Raw genomic sequence first — 20479 nt, forward strand, 5'->3', positions numbered from 1 at the left:
CTGATCTAAAACTATTCCACAAGTGGCTGCAGTAGGTGCAGTAGGTTTTCGGCGCACAAGGAAGATGTTGATAGAATTGTGACCACTGATAGGACTCTAAATTGCCCCTATGTATGGGTGTGTGCATGGTTGTCCATCTACTTGTGCCCTGCGATCAGCTGGCCACCAATTCAGGGTGTCCCCCACCTCTGGCCCAGACTCAGCTGGGGTAGGCTCCAGCACGCCCCGTGACCCGAATGAGGATAAAGCGGTGCAGAAAATGAGTTGAATAGATTGGTTAAACTCTGTTTGATCGGTTGGAACAAAAACCAGGACCAACAGTGGCCATTGAGGACTAGTTTTGAGACCAATTCTCCAATCCTGGGAACAGGTGGGGTTTCTCTGGTTTCCTCCCTTAAACCGGTACGGACAATCAAAGAACACAGAGGCCTCACTGCGTCATTAACACTCGCGCAGGGATACTCTCGTCGCCAACTAACTAGCGCGAGCCGTTAGCATCTTTTGTTTTTAGCACCCGAAACATGTAACCGCCACGAGAAAAGAAAAATGTTCAAATGAGATAGTGTATTTGAACTCTGAACGTGTTGTACACTCTTAACAGCACTTTAACCGAATAACGATATGATTTTGTTTTCCTCAATTTGATGTATTTAATCTTTTTAATGCGTTCATACCCGGGAGCTTCGTTTTTTCGTGAACTGCGTTTGTGAAACACGAAATCAATTTCATACGACCACTTCTGGAAAAGCGTGTGCGCTTTACTTGAATAACCATTAAAAACAGCCATATGGTATTTGATAAAATGGCGGCAACTACAACTCTACTCTCCTCATTCGTGTTTCTTCTCCGGCGTCTTGAGACCTTATCCAACCTGGAGTAGAGTTGTAACTATGGGCAACGCCGATCAAAATGCAGTTCCGCCAATCATAGAGCCTGTGTCTTGAAAGTGACCAATCAGAGTGTGCATTTTGTTATGCCATACGACCAATCAAGCGACGTTGTTTGTCTTTCCAAACACGAGTTTTGGGGAGTTCGGTCGTACCTTTATGCTTGACAATATGACTACACTAGTCGAATACTGATGGGGGAAGAAATATTCAGAAACGTTTTTATTGTTATAAAACAATTAATGAGCTTGAGTTGGAGACTCGAAGAAGGATGAGAACCAGACACTCTACCCGTGTTCACTTCCACGAAGTGGAGGAACGTTGTTCACATGAGAAGGAGCCCTAATGGGACAGGTGAGTAGAAATTGTATGTTTTTTTTATACTCACTTAGTGGGCTTCTTGAACAATTACTTTAATTCACAGTGCTTATGCACAGGAAGTCGAAACAATAGTTACTGTTTTTTATGCATATCTGAAGCTAATCTATTCAGAGAGTACTCACTTCACCAGATAAACTATTTACTAGGTTTAAAGGGGATTATAACTGACTTCGCCATACTAAATTGCTTTAAAAAGTACGTTACACTACAATTACCATGCAAGATTAAACTGTCTATGGACATAACTAGTCTATGATAGACACATCCCAGGATTTAGAGTTCAGGGGCCCCATTTACAACAATTTGGAATTGGCCAAATTCTTATTTTCATTGATTGATTCGTTCATCTATCACGACCCAATTAAAAATATCCTTATTTTTGGTAATCATGTGTCATTCTATATCTAAAGATGTCCCTGATCCAATAATATAATCTGGGATTGGCTCCACATAACAGCACATAATTTTGAGAGGATTGGAATCAGGTGAAAAAGATTGGGTCATTAATATGTACTACTTTAGTATTTCATTTTTAGAAGTTTAACTAAATTCATTGTTCCATTGTCTGTACCGCTCATCCTCACAAGGCTCGGGGTGCTGGAGCCTATGCTCGCCAACTATGGCAGGGGTCGGCAATTTTTAACACCGAAAGAGCCTTTTGATCCCGTTTCCACGGAAAAGAAAACACTGGGAGCCGCAAATACTTTGTGACATCTAAAATGAATTTATTTATGAATGCATTTATCAAATAGAAAGAAAAAATATTTAAAAACAACAACTTCCCTTTCATGCTTTGGGGTTCACCCCAGACGTACACTTCGTGCTTTGACTACCCTTTTGAAGATGGGCTATCATATTATCTAAAAAGAAGGTAACACTGTATAAATTGCTTTTTCTTACCTTTACACTTGTATAAACAACAAAAGTGTGTTGCTTATGAAATCTACAAAGTGCTACAGAGAAAATTAAATTTTATCATGTAATGAACACATTTTGAATTCTTGAAAAAATAATACAGCGTCTGAATCTTTGAACGGTTTCCCATGCCTGACTTTTTCCTGAGCCGCCACAAAACTTGCATATGTACCGTATTTTCACGACTATAAGGCGCACTAAAAAGTCTTAAATTTTCTCCCAAATAGACAGGGCGCCTTATAATGCGGAGCGCCGTGTGTATGCTCCGAGCTCCAAAGCCTGACTGAGAGCACTTCCGGCCAACACGGTTCTTATATAGAAAAAAGGCGGACGTGGGTGGGGTCAGGCATTCGGAGGGTGTGTTTTTTAAGAAGACGCTTTTGCTGTCGTTCTTGGTTGCCATGCTAATGGACAGAAACTACCACCTATGGTGATTTTTAAGCGAAAGACGCTGCCGAAAGAAAAGTTTCCAGCCGGCGTCATTGTGAAGGCAAACCAAAAGGGCTGGATGACGAGGAGAAAATGAGAGATTGGCTACGTGAGGTGTATGTTAAGAGACCGGATGGCTTGCCGTCACTTTTGATTTGCGACTCCCTGCGTGCCCATCTCACAGCAGCGGTGAAAAACCAAGTTACGTAAATGAATTCTGAGCTTGCCGTCATTCCCGGAGGCTTAACTAAACTAAAGATCGGCATCAACCGGGCGTTCAAAGCAAAGTTGCGAGCGGCTTGGAAACAATGGATGATAGGTGGTAAACACAGCTTTACGAAGAGTTGAAGGCAGCGCCGGGCTAATTACGCCACTATTTGCGAATGGATTGTGGCCGCTTGGACTAATGTGTCTGCTTGCACTGTTGTTCGAGCTATTGCCAAAGCTGGCATCATTTCTGTGGAGCCACATGGTAATGTGAGTGACTCTGACAACGAAGAGAGGGAACCCGGCGTTTTTGATGAATCATTTGCACAATTGTTCAATTCGGACACAGAAAATGAGGACTTTGATGGATTTCTGGGTGATGATTGATCTAAAAACGTGAGTACATTGTAAAATGGCTAAATAAAGTTTAACCGATCTCAGTTTTGCTTCCGTTGCCTTTTTAAAAACGTGTTTTTAGCATGTCCGTATGTTTAAGCTGGTGTATGTTTTGCCATGCCTGGCTGCGTGTATTAGTGCGGTGCACCTTGTGTGTGTGTCAAATACAGAAATAGCACTTGTTACTGAGACTGCGACTTTAAATGCGTTGCGCCATATAGTCGTGAAAATACGGTAGTTGAATTTGCAGACCTCACCCACCTCTTGAAGTGATTTTTCGTGAGATCAGCCTTCCGCATCAGTTCCGAAACAGCTTTTTCTCTCTCTTCTCCCTCGGAATATTTTTCAGCAAAGGCTCTGTGTATTGTTGAAATGTCTTGCGACATTTGGCCGTTCATTGTTAGACGTTTTTTCTCCACAAATTTAGCATACTGGTAGGCCACTCTCATCAGAGGTAAATGCAAATGAATCAGCTCAGACATCATTGAATCTTCATTTTTCTTTTCTTACATTTCTCCTTACTTGGCCTTGCTGGGGTTGAAAGACGCGACTAAAGCATGGTGTTTGGCGGGTATACCAGCTTTCGCGAGTATGGCGTTTAATTTGAGCGAAGAAAAACAATAGAATATATTTATTCTAATATGTCAGGATCCCAATAATCTTCCAATTTGGAACAAAAAATATTAAATAACTAACAAATAAACTTCGATTAAATTGTTACGTGTTTGGCGACGTCGTGGGGAGGAAACCTGAATGCAGGGAAGCAGGCAAGGACGATGGAATGATTGCTCAAACAAAACTTAAACTAGAGGCAAAGAAAATAACAGGACTTGGAATCGAATAACACAATCAAACCTGACGGAGGAAACACGAGGGTACTTGGAAATAGGCAACGTGGAGACGTGGAAATGAGGAAGTGTAAATCAGACGGTCCAACATATAACATACAATACGTGAGGTTTAAATACACAAATAATTGTCAATGACACGCAGGTGAAAGGCAGGTAAAATTTATCAGCCTTTCTTTTGAAATTGACCGTCAGTTTTCCTTACTTTTTCCTAAAAGGAATACTCCTGTTTCTGTATATGTTATACATTCCTTTTTTGTATACTTAACATACGTTTGCACCGTCAGTGAATGATTTTCTTCACCTTCTCCAAGTGTATAAACCCAATCTTTTATTTGTTAAACACCCATTTTTCAAAAGATATTTTTTTAAATTCATAGCACAACAATTGTCTTTTGGTTTCAAAATAAAGAAAAGATAAACAGATAAAATGCTAAACAAAATGTATTTTGACGTCTATGAATATTATTCAAGGAAAAAATAAACCGTATTTTGCATAAAACGTGAAAAAACTCACGTTCCCGTCACTGATCGCTTGGGGCGCTGCCATCTTACCGCAGTTAAACGTGCTCTGACCGTAGCTTTTACCATGTCACAGAGCTGCCAACTACTCCGGAATTTCAGGAGTTCACCCGGAAATGCAAGGCAAACTCCGGGACTCCGGACAACCTCTTTAAATTCCGGAAATCCCCAAAAATTGTCACTTAAATTTTCTTTGAAGCAACTATTTTGGAAAAGTACCAAATTTCCAATTCAAATGCCTCAAAATTCACACTCGCTACGGCCTCCGCCATCTTGATTCAAGTGCACTGTAAACTGGAAGAATTCGGTAACACGAGTGCATCGTGAATCACCGAGGTACAAGTTCTGACGAATGATTTGTCTTGTGCGACTCTAGCGCATATTGATTTTGCGTGAATCACATTCACTCCAGATAAACTCCGGAAATGGGACAAAGGTACTCCTGAAACGGGGTTGACGGAGGTTGGCAGCTCTGATGTCAGCACATCCCAATATCGAAGGTTGATTATTAAAATATAAACCTTGATACCTACGTAATGTGTATGCTATTATTGCACCCAGAGACTTAGTGAACACTACATATAGCGCTATTTCCTGGATGTGCTTGCGTTACTTCCAGTTAAGATCCTTTAATGCAGGGGTCTCGAACTCAATTTACCTGGGGGCCGCTAGAGGCCGAGTCTGGGTGAGACTGGGCCGCATCAGGATTTCCACAAGAAAAGGACTGATAAAACATTCCAACGTTATCAAATATCTTTATTTTTTAACAAAAAATAATGAATTAAATAAATTAACTTAAAGATGAATAAAAAATCAATCAATCAGTAATACAAAACCAAATAATACTAATGAGCATACAGTAGATATACACTGGCTGGCTAAGTAGAGAAAATGAATTATTTTTATTCCGTTTCAAATGTCTGTATTAACAGGTCTTTAACCTTTAACTTTCTGAACTTGAATGGAACATTGAACATGAAATATTCTGAACATGGCTTCTCTTGCCTACTCCTTGCTGCTAGAGACCTGGCAGCGCTTCTTCTCACAGTCACATTTGGCTTGAAGGAGGAAGCAGTGGAGACCCTCAGTAGAGCTTGAAGATGCTCATCAGTAAGTCTGGACCTGTACTTGGACTTATTGAAGTTCAAGGTGGAGAAGATCTTCTCACACAAGTATGTGCTCCCAAAAAGGCACATGGTCCGCTTGAACCTTCGGGAAAGTTCAGGGAAGCTGGGGGTCAACACTCTCAAAAATTGCCCAAGCTTGTCTGCTTCTCCACTCACCTCCCTGAACTTGGCTTTGAGTGCAGAGTTGCACTGCAGGTCAATGAGCTCCATTTGAAGCTCAGGAGGGGCATCTTGCACATCAAAGGAGAAGGGGTCCGCAAAAATTTGAAATGTGGCTTTGTGTGTCTTGAAGTCTGCAAATCTGTGATCAAATTCCTCCTGTAGCTTCGAAATGGCCTCAACATACTTCTCACCACTGAATGGTGTGCCTGCATCCACGAGAGCCTTGCATGCTGGGAAATGGCAAAGGTTTGTCTGAGAGAGCTGGGCTTTCCATAACACAAGTTTAGTGCAGAATGCTCTCACGTTGTCATAGGCAGCACTGACAAGTTGCCCCTGGCCTTGTAGCTTCTTGTTCAGTACATTAAGCTCATGTGGGATATCAACAAGAAAAGCCAAGTCCATGAGCCATTTGGGATCACTTAGCACAGGATCAATCAACTCACAAACGGCGTAGCTAGCTTTGACTGCTGCATTACTGTCTTTGGTAGCCTTCTTGAAGAAATCCTGTTGCCTCAGAAGACGTGTTTTAAGACTGGCAACCTGGTTGGCTCTCTCATCTCCCTGGTATTTTTCGTACTCCTCAGCATGTCTCGTAGTACAATTACGTTTCAAATTGTATTCCTTGTGCACCGCAACTTTTTCAGTGTAAACGAGACACGTCGGGGTGCCCCTGTGTTCAACAAAGAAATATTGCACTCCCCACTTTTCTTGAAACTGTCTGTGCTCATCACCGACCTTTCTCTTCACGGCAGGCTTTGAAAGAGACATTTCTGGGGCTCTGTAATATGTTTTTCCACTTGGAATGAGTTTCGGGTTGATCTTTCACATTCAGTCGCGCGGGTTTGTGGCGCATGTGCACTTTCGCTCTCCGTTTCAATCGCGGAGATGGCTACAGACACTGACAGGCTGGATCACGGATCATAGCGCCTCATTCAGTTCTATGCTGAGAGCAGCGGAGGAGTGTGCGCGCCGAGCGGAGTGATCGGCCTCACGGCTTCTCCTCCGCCCAGCTGATTGGAGGAATGAATGAGTGAGTGAGCGAGGCACTGGACAGCCCGGCCGATGTCCCGCCCTCCAGAGCCGTATACCTCACCGTGATTGGTTCATTCAGCTCCGAACCAAAGTTCCCTCTAATTTTTTGTTGGTCTGAGCAGAAAGACAACCTCCCTGAGCGCACTGAGTACCAGTGTGAGCGACATCATCGGTACTCGGATGATTCGCCTAAAGACGTTTCGCCGACGGACGTTTGACAGACGGGCAGGTCGCCGAATGGACGTTCCACCGAACGTTCATTCGGCCGAACGGAGGTTTCGCCGAAATGGGATTCGAACGCTCGCCCCGCCGGATCGTGTGTGTACAAGTTTTTCAACCTCGGCCCGCGGGCCATATACGGCCCGTTAGGATTTTTTAATCCGGCCCACCGCCGGTGTTGTCCAAATTATAGTAAAAATCAATGTTCGTCTACCATCAATGGCAGCCCGGGAATAAGCACTCTTGGGCGGGCATGGCAGTCCGGGAATAAGCACTCTTGGGCAGGCAGATGTAGCAGAACCGAGCCGTAAAATGACAGCAATCGGGTCAAATCCATCCTAAAACAGCATTTAATGATTAAATACAAATACTGGATGATATCGCGATGGAGGCAAAAAAACGTCTATAGACGTCCATTCGCCAAACGGCTCAAAATGCTCTCAAATTCGGTCAAATCCAGCTGAAAACAGCGTTTAATGATTAAATACAAATACTAGTATTTGTATTTAATCATTAAACTAACAAATACTAGTACGACCTGTCCGTCTGCCAAACGTCCGTCGGCGAAACGTCTTTAGGCGAATCATCCGGTCACGACATCATCATTGCTCGCTATGGGCACACCAGTATCACACCTGCCACAAGCAGGTGCATGTCAATGTTCCCTCTAATTTTTCATGTAAAACATGCTGTAAAACACGAAAAACATGAGTGGACAGAGCTACTGCCACTGGCTGCCACTTAAACGGCGCCATCATGGGGAAAGGGGTAAAAAAAAAATAATAATAATAATAAAAAATAAATAAATAAATAAAAAAATCGATTTTTTTTTTTACTGTGCGCCATATGATTGCTACTGCGCAGAGAAGACGAGAGTAGTGCGCAATTGCGCACGCGCGCAGCTTAGAGGGAACATTGCTCCGAACACAAGTGTCATTCATATCAATTTTGCGGGCCGCACGAACATTAATCTTTCATATTAAGACGGGGGCCGCAAATTATCGTCCCGAGGGCCGCAGTTGGCCCGCGGGCCGCAAGTTTGAGACCCCTGCTTTAATGGGATGAGAAAAAAGGAAGTCGGCACTCATGATTTACATTCTTGGGCTGCACAAAATGATGCGGCGGGCCAGATTTGGCCCCTGGTGACCTATTTCATATTTTATGATTAAAAAAAAGCTCTCGGTGGATAAAAATATTTATTAATATTGGTTTTGAATGGATGGTTTATTAAAAATACTTTAACATTAGTGATTAGTTGTTTAGAGAGAAAAGGTTGGAAAAATTCTGTCGTTGTCTTCAACACGTGCTTAACATTTGCTTACAGCTATTTGGTTGGGCTTAATACTCAATGAACAAAAATCGCAACAATCTTACTTATTCCATCACTATAGTTTGTGAAAATTTAAATGCCTTATCAGTCAAAATCAAATATGCTAGCTGGTATTCTATTATGATCACTGCTTCCTTGTTAAGATCAAAATCCATGTTTGTTTGTTTTTTCTTTCCTACAATTACACAAATTAACTAATCATACTGAAAATAGGAAAAATACAAAAAGCAAACCAGGCTGCTTTCTCCTCAGGAAAACAGCGTTCCCGTTCTCCGCAAAAGTTACATTCACATCAATTAATATCCAGAAACAAAATGCACACATTTATAATTCTAAATAGAATTGAACCCACTAAAATGTAACTACCCCTTGTTTGTCAGGGTTAATAATTTTAGCATAATTGTGTCCTTTAGAGCAATTAAAACTCATTACTTATAAAATGCATACTAATCAAGTCCCAATTCATTCAATAATGTGTATCGCGTGGCATATTAAACTCAGTTGTTTGAAATTCAAAATATCCCAATATAGTAGTATTTTTATCAAATGTAACATTCCATTGTCTTTGGAGTTTGTCAATCATCTCCTATAAAACTTTCTTAATCAATATTTTTCAATAGTCAGGCATGAAATTAAAATCTAGTTCCAGTTCTATCCATTTTCTTTCTCTTTTCTTTCTAATTGTTTACTTTAAAAAATCTGTAAGAAGCTTTAGTCTCAATTGTTTACTTTAACTATCTGTAAGAAGGTTTAGCCTCAATTGAAACACTTTCACCCTTTTTTATGGAGACAAAAAAAACAATATAAAAAGTTCCTTATGGTTTATGGCATTGCTTCCCCGAGCAATAATCCCTCCAATCAATACTGGAGTGCTTGCCATTTCGTCTGATTACGTCATTTTTTTTATCTTTTTATCTTATGTCTCATACGTTTCAACTGAGAGAACCTTCTTACAGTGCACAAAGTGGATCGGCTATTTTCATGTCTGCTAGTTGGTCAGCAACACTTGTGTTGAGCACCCAGGCTCCCGGGACAGCCGTTGGTCCAGTCTGTTTTCTGTTGGAAAGCACAGTCTCCTTCTGCTAACCGAAATTCAATGCGTTCCTTTAATTTTTTTTCTTTTATGCAGATAGCCAGATTAGCCTCATCATCCAGTTCCAATCGGGTAGTGAATAATGGCGTTTGATATGGTCTACTAAATATGATTTCCATATTTTGTTGTCCGGTTGACCGTTATGTAGGCGCAATGATTTCATAACAAAATATGGAACCTTTTGTCAATTCCGTCAATTATTCTGTTAACACGATTTGGATGTCATTATCACTATAAATCAATGGTTCTTTGGAATTTCATATCATGCACTGTCTTTGTTTTTTGTTTTTCTCAGTGCTCCCAAATTTCGCATAGCAGATTTGTTCCTCCACTTCAAGTTTAACTTTTGGAGTACTGCTGCTGCATTTTCATTAAAAATTTCATTTGATGAAATATTTTTTTCCATAATTTGTCATCGCCATGCATTTAAAAAGGCTTATTGGTGATTTCAAATTTCTAAATCATTTTCCACCTTGATATCTGAGTGATTGATTATATATCTTGAATTGATTTCAAATTTCTAAATCATTTTCCACCTTGATATCTGAGTGATCGATTATATATCTTGGTGGTTGGCCAATTAGAAACACAAAAAGACAAACCACCATTCACGCTCACACTCATTCATAATCAGACATCAGTGGTCTGCAGTTTTCATCACTGGTGAAGACTGCCATCCCATGTCTGGGCTTCTTGGCAGCTCACCTCCATTTTGCTGTCCTATCAGCACTAATCATTCTCAAAAGAAATAGGTTAACGTCATTTGGTTGACATCAATTGTTTGATGCTAATGCAATCCGTAATATTCTAATAGTCATTAATATGAATCACACTAAAGCATATCTCACCTGTTGATGGGCAAAACAATGAAATATCTTCCATGCACTGAAAATATTTCATGCTTATTTCATCCTATGGAAATCATGGCTATCCTAAATTAATTATTTTATCTAAACTTGTCAGGTACAATTCACCTAATAATTTGGATGAATGCCTTTCTGAGTTGTTAACTTCATGTTTGATATCATTAATATTCTAAATGATTCTTAATACTTAAGTCTAAATCGCAAATCACTCTTTTTGCTAAAATAGTTGAATTGCGCTAGCTGAATTCCTATTCTGCGCCAAGCTTGTGTTTATTTAAATTAAGAGCCATTTTTTGGAGCTCACTCTTACCACAATTAAAATTTAGAGAAACTAACATTCTACTTAGCAAATTTCTTAATCATTTCCTAATGCTAAATTTCAGTGTTTATTAGAGGACCCATAATTTGTCACTGTTATATTGTCAATTTTCTGTCTCTAACTCTCCTCTTTATCTTTCTATTACTGCTCCTCCTTGCTTCATCGTGTGGTGTGAGGTAACCTGAGATGTCTTGAATGTATCCTGCTATATACCTTTACGTATTTCTCCGAGACACAGAACTGATGGAGCATTTCCCTTTCTCGTAGGGAATGGGGCCTTATGCTGGGTTGGATTCTACAAATTAATTTTAAAAGTGCCGTACCGTTTTTGGTGCCTCCTCTGTACGAAAGGATAATTCGTAATCTGTTCCCGGGCCAGCAGGCCAGATCGCCCTCTCTCAAGGCTGGATTAGCCGACGTCAAGTCATCCATCCTTCTGTCGATCTGCCGTGGCCGGAAACCAGAGAAGAATGTCGGGTTCTCGGCACCAAAATGTCAACACTGGATGCCTCGACAATAATCTTCATACAGAGGAAGCAGCAAACACGTAGTAGTTTTTGACTCCCAGCCGATGGAGGTTATCTGGGGGAGACTCATCTGAACGGTTCTCAAAATGGCCGCGGCCCGCTCTGCTTTCTTTGTTCTTCTTTAGCCCCCACCCTTCGTAGCCGGGTAGGGGTGGGCAGAACCCACATTCATGTGGAGACGTCTCCCATCCAGATACGCCGTCCGAACGGTCGGGGAAGGTATTTAATAGAAGTAGGCGGAGACAAACTTTAGGCGGGAATACAAAAGGGGAGGTGTGCTATATACAAAGTGATGACAGGCCTTGACCTGTAGGTGTCAGTAAAATTCTATTCTAGTGACTACATAATATATATATATAGATGAATTTGTGAGAAATACATTCTATATTTCACAGTAATTTTATCAAACACTAAAATTTATCATTGGGACATGCCTAGTGAAAGGTTATTTTTCTCTAATTTACGTATTGTAGGATTTAATTGTGGTAACAGTGAGCTACGGAATATGGCTCTTATCTTAAGTATAAACATCGTCTCCTTGGAGGGGGTGAGACGGGTCGGTTGCAGGAGGAATTCAGCCAGTGATTTCGCTGTCCTTGAGTAGGTTAAGAATATGGGTTTGTTTCGAGAATTAGGTCTTAAATATTAAGAATTAGTATTTGGGTGTTAATGATATCAATCATGAAAACAACAATACAGAAATGGCATTCATTCAAACAATTAGGTAAAAAGTAGCTGGCTGGTTAGGATAAATTACAGTAATACCATGAAATCGGAGTGCCCCAACATACGAGCAATTTGAGATACGAGTAAAATTTTGACCAAATATTTATCTTGAGCTATGAGACGAATTTTGATAGACGAGCATACAGCGGACGCGAGACACTGCTTATAAGAACATCATGGGCACTGTCTTTCTGGTCGCAACTCCCTCGTGTAAAGTCTCTATGAGCACTGGGCGGAGCGTTGCATTTTTGTGTTTTTTCCCCATTAGTATGTGCGAATGGCGGACCTTGTGAGGAGTACTACTTCCCGGGCAAGTTGGCAAGTGGTCGTGCGTTATCCTATTGTGAGGACATTTGTGTGCATATTTTTAGCAATATTTGGAAGGGAAGCCAAAAGCAAACAAACCTTGATAGGTGGCATGTGAAAGTCAGAGTGGAGGCAGGGCAAATAGAGCCAACCCGGAGAGGAAAGGTATAAAAATTTAAAACAAAATTAGAATTAAGTTTAGTGTAAGGTTATTTTTTAGTGTGTCTGCATTGTAATCCAAGCTCATTTAAATTTGTTTGTGCTTTGGTTTCACTGCTCTTACAGGATTTGTTTTTACATCTACAGTTGAGGAAATACGATTGGCGGCTCAGAATTTCAGTGCAGTGGCTGGCCTCGACGGCGTTGAGCCTCATCGAGGGATGGCGTTCCGATTTACACTGATTGATGTAATTTGTATCCCAAGAGGCGTACCAGATGAGTATTGGTTGGCTGAACAAATTGCAGAAGGTTGGCAGTTTATTTTTCTTTGAGTTACTCCAAATAAAATATGGATAGGATAAACGACATCCATTACAATGTCCAAAAACTAGGAAATTATACAGGGCAGGGATTTGTAGCAATGAACGAATAGCTGGCAGCCACCAGTCTAATGGCTTTCCAGGACCACAAAGCGGTTCATATGCTAATATGAAGGGGGCGTGTCTGCAATGTTTGGAGATCAATTTTGCACCTTTATTCCCAACGACACGTCACCCGATGGGTCCCTAACCAGAGCCGATGAAGGCCTGCAGACCCTGAACCAGAATATGAAGGCATTCTGGAGTGGAATTGTCCGCCTGAACAGACTGGTGGGGTAAGACCTTCGACAAGTGTGAAGAATTGGCCTTCTCTGTGGTGATCTCAATGGCTGTTTTTGCTACTATTTTGACATTGTGTGGGCGTTGTCTTATCCCCTGCTTACGCACTTTGTTAAATTGACGTAAAACCACGGCAAATGCACCTACAAATTCCAAATTGCAACAATTGTATCCACTTATTACACGGCCTACTAGTGAGGGCATTGATGTCCATGACTACGATGAATACGAAAGTGAATTGGACGAGATTGATTTTGTTCTTCCTTTTTCAGATCTGACCTGCAAGCAAGGGGGATTCGGGGAAAGAGCAGACCTGCACATTCCCTCCCGGGTGGAATTATATTTGTCATAAAATTGAGTTTTTAAAATGTAGGAATAAGGGCATTAGATTGTATGGAAATATATAATAGAAAAGGGGAAATACCCTAAGTTGGTTTGAATTAAGAGGCGCAAGAACGGACTGGACTCCTATGTGCCTTTTGCTAATACATTTTGCTCCTGGAAGTGTTAACAAAGAGGATCCATCTGGGAAGCTGACTATGGGAAGAGGTGGAGGGAGAGAGCACCCAACTCCAACATGTGGCGTGCGGAGCCACAATCTCGGGATGACGAGGGACGACTTTCCTGACCTGGGGTCCCCCCAAAGGACACTGTGCTGATCATCGGCGGGTGATTGAAGAAAAGGGACCGGGAGACCCCCGATACCGGTTTAACATTGGCACAATAATCCTCTGGGCGGTAATAAAAGTGGAAACATCGGGACGTGCACTGGAAGTCCAAGGAACTGAGCTGATCTGAACTGTGGCCTGCCACATTTTGTTTGTAGTTAGAAACTACAAAAGGGGGGAATATTGTGGAATATTGAGGCGCCTGTAGGTCTAGATTACACCTACTGTCGCAGTTAACAGCATGTGATTACGTAAGCAGAAGCACAAGGAGACAGAGGGGGTTAACCTCCCGAGAAATATACTGCACTAGACCAGGGTTGGGCAAACTTTTCGGCCCGGGGGCCACATTGACTTTAAAAATTTGACAGGCGGGCCGGGTCAGCACAAGATACGATACACACGCTCCCCTACTTACGAGTAGTTAGGTTCCGAGCAATTGTTCATAAGTTGAATTTGTTCGTAAGTTGATTCAGTGCTATATTTTGTATTATAATATATGTTTAAGGCCTATATAAGTATATTGAAGGTTTATATAAGTGCATTTGTATGTTTAAGGCTTGTATAAATAACCTGCATTGGTTTGTACTGAAAAAAAAACATTTAACGAACGATCGTCGAACGATTCAAGTTGTATGCCCGTGCAACGCTCACCATTTTCTCACCCGCATCAAGCTTCTTTATTATTGCCACTTTCGTTTCAAATGAAATGGCTTGCCTCTTCCTTGCACTACCACCCTCACTAGAAGCCTTTCGCTTTTCACCAACCATATTGAATAATGGATGCACGAGATATTTAATGATAAAAATGTTCTTTGCGCACTGGAGATACGTTCACGCACTTACGCACTGCAACGAACTGGGCAGAGGAAGGTGGATGATGGGTGAGCTGAGCTCTCACAGCGCTAGGCGTCGGTATTAGCGGCGGAAAGAAGCACTACAAGAAGTAGCCGAAAGAAGCCAGGCTCACAGAACAAAGAAAGTTGTAAAAACATTAAAGTAAAATGTAGAAAGTACAAAGTAAAGTAAAGAGGAATGTATTAAGAAATATTAAAATGTAATTAAAAAAATGATAAAAGGGCTGTAAAACACGAAAAACATAAAAATATACAGAGCTACTGTCACTGGCTTCCGCGTGACGGAGCCATCTTGGAAAAGAAAAGGGGGGAAAAAACAAAAAAAACCTATGCGCAGACATGTTCGTTCGTACCGTTGTTCGTAACTCGAATGTTCGTAAGTAGGGGAGTGTCTGTACATATAAAAACTGCATCCGTTAACAGTACATATGAAACCTAAACAGAAAAAAAGGACTAAAGTATGAACATACTCATCACTCATCCGGGATTTATGGGGTGCTTTCTTGGTTTTCATCAGACTAAAGGTCTGTTCACACACATATGTAGAGCAAAATAACACCAGAATCCTCTGTGCCATCTTCTGGATGTTTGGAAATTTGGCTGCACTTAATGAAGCCTAAAACTCCGAGACTTTCAGGGAGTTGAACTTGTCACATTGGAGATCAATCCGTTCCAACTGCAACTCCTGTGGAACCGTTTTCGGGTCTTGTGAGAAAGGAAATTACACCAGCTGTCAATTTTTCCCAAATCACAAAACCAACGGCAGAATTGCTCATGCAGGTCATCCAATGATTTCCTGTATTTTGACCGCAAAAAAATAAAAAAAATATATATAATAATTTGGACAACGTCGGCGGGGCGGATTAAAAGGCCTAACGGGCCGTAGTTTGCCCATGTCTGCACTATACTGTGCTTAGACGTACGGTACTTGGACTTGTGCCTAGACGTCAGACGGGATTGCGAAGGGCGGCGGATGTCCTTTACCGTACGGCTTTAAAAGATGCTGAGATGTTCAATAAAGTGGGTCCTTGTTCCTGTCTCATTGCTTTGCAAGTTTGCACTCTGTTCGAGCTTCAATAGACTTTGTCTACGTGCAAACAACACCCTGCCTTTCGGAACACAGGAAGGAAATGATTGTACATTTGTGATTATGAAATAAAACAAAATTTTGCTTTGATTTTCTTGTCTTTTTATTTCTTGTTCGAAAGTGACAACTACTGCAGTAAAGTGAACCATCGAAATATATCGACATTTGAAGCAATTTGGCCGCCACATCTTAAACTTCTAGAAAAACCTCTATTTCACCGGCATGTCACTTTATTTTTCAAACTTTCCCCCGTAGTGACATTCAATTAGAGGTGCCGTTCAATGAGTGGGTGTCGTTCTATTTTTCAATTCTTCCACCAAAGTGCCGTTTTATTAGAGGTGCCGTTCAAATGGAGGTGCCACTCAAATAAAGGTTTTACGGTCATTTGTTTTCTAAACAAAAATCTTTTGGAAGGGATTATTTTATGTGCTCCACATACCGTATTTTACTCGCATATTAGCCGCCTGCGCGTATAAAACGCACCCTTAAAATTGTTGAATTTTACAATTTCTCGCGTATAAGCCGCCCCCTGATTCTCAATTTTCACCTCCATATTTATGGTTTTAATAGGCAGTACAAATGTGTTGCTTTGAAGGGAAATTCTTAAGAAAAATCATCACACGGGGTATTTCTGAGATACTGTATGAATCAAAAGCATATTATTAGGGTCAATATCATAAGTTAATATGCTTGTCTTTGTCAATGCAAGATTTCAAATTATTCAATTTGAAAAAAGAAATGTGTATCTTGATGAGAACCCATTGCTTTTTAATGACATAAACTACAATTTTCTTACCAGAAGTTTAAGATGTGGCAGCCAAATTGCTTCTAATGTCGAAATATCTCGATTGTTTTCGATGATTCATATTACTGCAATCACTTTTGAACAAGAAATAAAAAGAAAACAAAATCAAAGCGGAATTTTGTTTTATTTCATAATCACAAATGTACAATCATTTCCTTTCTGTGTTCCGAAAGGGAGGGTGTTGTTTGCACATAGACAAATTAAAAAAGGAAGTAACGTCAGCACAACCAGGAAACATGCCCATAGCCCTATACGTAGTGTTCACCAAGTCTTTGGGTGCAATAATAGCATACACATTACGTAGGTATCAAGGTTTATATTTTGAATGAAACAAACACTTGGTTCTGAGACATGGAGAAGCAGGAACTTCCGTCTCGAGAGCCGTGGTGGAATACATTAAACATCTTTTCCTTGGTTATTGCACAAGGTTTAAATTTAGTGTAACAATATTAAAACATTCTCTCTCATGATTATAATTTTGAGAGCGAGATCGCTTTCAACAGTAAACTCTGCCGGTAGCGAGCGTGCGAATCCGGCGATGAATAACATGTACACACACGCCAATAGATATTTAGATATTAATGCTCTTACATTGTCAATGCAATTACAAACTCACTCTCATCGATTAGAATTTTGACAGCGAGAGATTACCTGGTTGATCGCTTTCAACAGTAAACTCTCTGTCTCATGATTATAATTTTGGGAGCGAGCGAACCCGGCGAAGAAACGTCTCTTCGACGTCCTGTCCAGCGGCGAATCCGTCCACCAAACATCCGTTCGACGATACGTCCGGCCGACGAAACGTCCGTTCGGCGAATTGTCCGTCGACGATATGTCCATTTGACCAAACGTCCGGGGACCGAGTGTCCGTCGACCAATCGTCAGTCGACGAAACGACCGGGTACCATCATTTTTTGTTGTGGTGTATAATTGTAAAATCCAAAGAAAGCTGGAATTCACTCTCCGTACGCAATGCTAAACGCTACATGCAGGGAACAGGAAAGACCGGCGGCGTGCATGTCCGCAGAGGCATTTATACTTTTGCTTTCTTCTTCTGTGGTATGGTTAGAACCAATCATTGCAGCGCCGATATATAATCAATCACTCAGATATCAAGGCGGAAAATGATTTAGAAATTTTAAATCAATTCAAGATTATAATCAATCACTCAGATATCAAGGTGGAAAATGATTTAGAAATTTGAAATCAATTTCTGAAATCGCCAATAAGCCCTTTTAAATGGATGGCGATGATAAATTATGGAAAAAAATATTTCATCAAATGAAATTTTTAATGAAAATGCAGCAGCAGTACTCCAAGTGTTAAACTTGAAGTGGAGGAACAAATCTGCTATGCGAAATTTGGGAGCACTGAGAAAAACAAAAAACAAAGACAGTGCATGATATGAAATTCCAAAGAACCATTGATTTATAGTGATAATGACATCCAAATCCTGTTAACAGAATAATTGATGGAATTGACAAAAGGTTCCATATTTTGTTATGAAATCATTGCGGGTGTGAACGCTTGGAAAATTGACTGAAGCCATCTATCGGATGGCCAACATAGTAGTTTGGGCAGGCAGCTTCGCATGGGTTACATGATGATTTGGAACCCTAACCCTTGTCCATGCCGATATAACAGCAAGGAGAATCAAAAGCTTCGGAGTGATGCATGTCGCAAGTTACAATGGATTATGGATGACTGGGTTTAAGCGTCGGCCAGCACTGTTGTTCGAGCGTTTGCCAAAGCTGGAATCAAGTTCCCAGAATACACAACTCTGACTGACAGTGGAGCATAGCATGTTGAACGTCGAACTCTTTATATCAGATACAGACACAACTTGTGTACATTTTACCTCAATAAAGCACTATCAAACGCTCGTGCTGTCTTTAAAAAAAACACGCTAGCGGCTAGCCTAACATACGCTAGCCGCTAGGGTAACATACGCTAGCGGCTAGCGTATCATAGATACGGTAGCGGCTAGAATATAGATATGCTAGCGGCTAGCATATCATAGATGTATCATAGATATGCTAGCGGATAGCATAACATACGCTAGTGCCTTACCCGACGAGGCGCTCTATGTATTGACAAAAAAACAGAAAATATACCCGCAACTGAGACTGCGCCCTATCAGACAGTACTTGAAAAGTAGATCTTGAGGCAAAAAAGTTTGAGCATCTCTGTGCTAGACTATCATTATGTTGACTAGTTTTTATCTGCAAACATGTTTGGTCTGTATATCAGAGGCTAGATCCAGTCCTCAGAGATGGAGCTCTTGGTGCGAGCACTCGTGGAGGCGGAGGTGGATAGCATGGCAGTAGCCAACCAACTGACCTCCTTCAAGGAAACCCTAGACAGCTTGACTAAGGTAAATCATTGCCCACCCCATCCTGACTTGTAGACCTTGTCACATAGATGCCACACATTCTGTACTTGCCAAAACTGCGATAGCGCCTCCAAAAACAAAATCAAAGTAGAGCAAAAGAGACAGCCATGATAGACTTCATTATAGCTTTATATTACAACAGGTGAGTTTCTAACCCATGTCTGCTACCTGGAAGTAATTTGGTGCCTATTATTTACCAACATAATGAAAATCTATACTACATTGTACATGATTGTGTAAACTAACAAAAGGCCGGACTCCACAGGAAAAGCGTTTGTACAAGGTTCAGGCATGCAAACTCATACGGCAGCGGCATCTGTTGGTGGAGAAGCTCGAGATCTTTAACAATACTAACCACAGCCTCAGGGAGCTTCTCAGAGACTGGAGCTCACAACCATGATCCAGTGTGGGGCTCGGATGTCCCCCTCGAACACTAACACTGTTCAGTGTCCTCCAAAATTCTGATGGCTCTGTTCCCCTGGGTAGGAACAGCAAGGAACACCCTACGTCTGGAGGCAATTGACTACAGATTCCAGGCCTACGTCAACGCATCAGTCCGACTACAACAAGGCCGAGAAGCCGAAATAACCGCCCAGCAGGGAGGTGTGTGTGCCATGGTAGGAGACTCATGCTGCACCTTCATCCCTGCCAGCGCATCCTACTCAGTCCATGATGCCCTACAAACTATGAAGAATATACAGAACGCTATGACCAGAGATCCGGTTCTACAACAAAGATGGCTTGACTGGTTCCTCTGGGGCTCAGAGACTCTTTTGAAAGCCCTAGTACCGTTCGTGACTTATTGCTCTCGTGCTTGTTATCCTAACCCGTTGTTTGCCCTGCTTCTCTGCTTTGATCAAACGTACCATTAATGCCACAGTCGAACATACCATGATTGTTGAAACCCAGCTAATGCTGAATCGTATACACGTGCAACAATCCATATCCCAATCTGACCCTGACGTTGTGCTACTGTCTGACACTGATTAATATGTCTTTCCTATTCTGAGACACCAGGCCATGAGGCGATCATTCCAAGTGGGAGGTCAAGGGAGAAATGCTCCCTCAACTGCACGAGGGTTTTTCGCCCCTCCTGGTCGGTCTAAATTCCAGTTCGAAGTAATTTGTAAAGAAATTCGTTCAAAAGTAGCATCGCTAACGAACGAGGTTCCGATGTGTTTATATTCACAACAGGAGGGAATTGTAAGATTATATCAGTTTTTGTGAGTATAAAAGCATTGTTCTCATACAAACTGTGAATGGCTGACATGTCAGCATAAACACTCAACCTTCTGACTGATTAATCAATCTTAGTCTTGTGATTGAGTTGACATGTCAGCACAAACACTCAACTGTCCGACACTGATCAATTACTTTTTGCCCTGCAAATGACTGAAACGTATCTGTCCAAAGTCCTGCTGACAACTGTCAGTTTTGCCTGTATATAAGACTCACTCACTGGTCATTCAGTGAGAGCTGCAAGGACAACAGACTGTGAGCGATCACGCTGTTTGAGCTCTCTCCCCATTTCTGCAGTCTGGTAATAAACTTATTTCCTTTAAA

At 41.3% G+C, this 20479-nt stretch overlaps 1 long non-coding RNA gene across 2 annotated transcripts; it reads left to right on the forward strand.

Moving 5' to 3' along the window:
- The first annotated feature begins 163 nt into the window (after positions 1-163).
- Positions 164-20479, forward strand: LOC144074930 (uncharacterized). Of its 2 annotated transcripts, none has more exons than XR_013300421.1 (4): positions 164-1241; positions 12578-12760; positions 13383-18898; positions 19403-20479. It is a non-coding gene; the product is annotated as an uncharacterized LOC144074930 (long non-coding RNA). The 2 variants fall into 2 exon arrangements; XR_013300422.1 differs by having other exon boundaries at positions 12599-12760.

Source organism: Stigmatopora argus, chromosome 5 (genome assembly GCF_051989625.1).
Source record: "Stigmatopora argus isolate UIUO_Sarg chromosome 5, RoL_Sarg_1.0, whole genome shotgun sequence".
In the NCBI taxonomy this organism is placed as follows: Eukaryota; Metazoa; Chordata; class Actinopteri; order Syngnathiformes; family Syngnathidae; genus Stigmatopora; species Stigmatopora argus.